Raw genomic sequence first — 2,573 nt, forward strand, 5'->3', positions numbered from 1 at the left:
ACTACTATTTGGAGGTAACCTATCGAAGCAAGTCAAGGAGCTCGATGAGGAAGCAAAAACCCTGGGACTCATAAAAGGGACTTCATCAAAAACCCACTACAGTCACAGACAGCACCCCTACGCACCCACCAGTAGAACAAGACCGACTGGTGAAAGCTCGAAGGTCCGGTACACCAAACATGAGTCTTTTTTAGGCCATGGCCCAGGCCGGCCTTCTTGGAAGATACGCGAACCTCCAACATCAACCAAACCACAAACCCAGACACCACCGCCTCAACATCAACGAAGGATTTACAAAAAGAAGTAAACCTGCCACTGGTAACTATGGAGGTAGGTGGGTCTGGTTCCCTACAAAATACAGGGAGCATGGAGGTTGGGGGGAGATTACACTCCTTTCTGGATGCATGGAGCATGGTGACTACCGATACATATTTTAAGCAGTATCCAGGGATATACAATAGAATTTATACACAAATACAGCCCTCCAGTTCAACATATACCGAACCGAATGTTCGTACTTTCTGGTAAAGAGAAATCAGAAGCGCATGCTGAACTGGAGCGGCTTTACGCAAAAGGTGTAATTGAAAAATCCCGACACGAACCGCTAGAATTCGTGTCCAATATATTTACCAAAAACAAAAAAGATGGTGGTTGTCGCATCATCATAGATCTGACCAAATTGAATACATTTGTACAATATATTCATTTAAAAATGGAAACCTTTGTTACTGCTAAACAATTGATTTCCAAAGGTTACTTCATGGCTAGCATCGATTTAAAAGATGCTTACTATTCAGTGCCTATACGAGGTGACCACAGATGTTTCTTAAAATTCAACTGGATGGAACAGCGATGGCAGTATAGAGCGCTGCCAAATGGGTTAACATCAGCCCCCAGACTGTTCACAAACATTTTGAAACCAGCCCTAGCGTTTCTACGGAAACGAAAGCACATGGTCATGGCATATCTAGATGACATACTTATTGTGGGCAAAACTTTGGAATTGGCCAAACAAACGGTAACAGCCACAAAACAGTTATTTGAAAAACTGGGGTTTTATTATCCATCCAGTTAAATCTAAATTAATGCCTTCCACTAGAATGGACTATTTGGGGTTCACCATTGACTCAGTTCACATGTCAGTGAATTTGCCAAAGGGAAAAGGCTATAGACTTAATAGAGGCTTGCAATAACCTCATTGACGTCAGTAAACCATCCATCAGATTGGTAGCAAAAGTAATTGGCAAAATGGTGGCTGCCTTTCCAGCCACACAATTTGGACCTTTACATTACCAAAATTTACAGAGAGCAAAAATACAAGCACTCAAAATCAATGCTGGTCATTTTGACAGACCAATTAAGCTACCAATCAAAGCTATAATGGAACTAAAATGGTCGATAGATAACATTTGGCTTTGTTTCAATCCAATCATTATCAGCAACCCTTCAATGGTGCTACAAACTGATGCCAGTGCACTTGGTTGGGGTGCCACCAATTCCATCTCCAGCTGTGGAGGTAGATGGACTGCTCAGGAGGCATCATTATTACTCACACTGGGCATAAACTACCTGGAAATGTTGGGTGCATTCTATGGCCTAAAGTCATATTGTACTGGGTCATATCACCAGCATGTTAGACTGCAGATTGACAATACCACCGTGGTAGCATATATCAACCACATGGGTGGAAACAAACGACATCATGTGAGAATCTGGCTAATACAATTTGGCAGTGGTGTATCCAGAGAGATATTTGGATATCAGCTACTTACCTACCAGGTAAATTAAATTTAGTGGCAGACACCAGGTCACGCAAATCTAATGAAAACACCGAATGGATGTTGAATAAAAAAGTATTTGCTAATATTACAGCACGATATGGAACACCAGATATCGATCTATTCGCATCCAGGCTTAATCACCAGATCAAATTATGTTTCGTGGGAACCAGACCCTGGGGCAGCGGCGACAGATGCATTTTCGCTGCATTGGGGGAAATTGTTTATTTATGCATTCCCTCCTTTCTGCCTCATCAGTCGGGTATTAAGGAAAATACAGCAGGACTCTGCGTCTGGTATTTTGGTAGTACCCGATTGGCCTACTCAACTATGGTTCCCAGTGATACTGAACATGGTATTAGAACCATGTATCACCATCCCAAATAAACCAGACTTGTTGGTTCATCCCGTGACAAGGGATAGCCACCCATGCCATAACTATTTGAATTTATTAATTTGTAGAGTTTAAAAATACCTCTACTACAGCTGGAACTGACGGACCGAACAGTGAACATGATTTCGGCGGCCCAAAGACAGTCCACTAAAAAACAGTATCTGGTCTATATCAGGAAGTGGGAGATGTATTGTAACAAAAACAGCATCACCTACAGAGATATGAACATCCCGTCTGTTCTAGAATACCTGGCAGGCCTCCATTATGATGAGGGGCTCAGTTATAGTGCCATCAACTGTGCCAGAAGTGCCTTATCAACTTATCTATGGCAAGGAACAGAGCGTCACTCTGTTGGGACTCACCCACTGGTAACAAAACCTCTGAGGGGAATATTTTAATAT

Source organism: Amblyraja radiata, chromosome 17, assembly GCF_010909765.2.
Source record: "Amblyraja radiata isolate CabotCenter1 chromosome 17, sAmbRad1.1.pri, whole genome shotgun sequence".
Lineage (NCBI taxonomy): Eukaryota > Metazoa > Chordata > Chondrichthyes > Rajiformes > Rajidae > Amblyraja > Amblyraja radiata.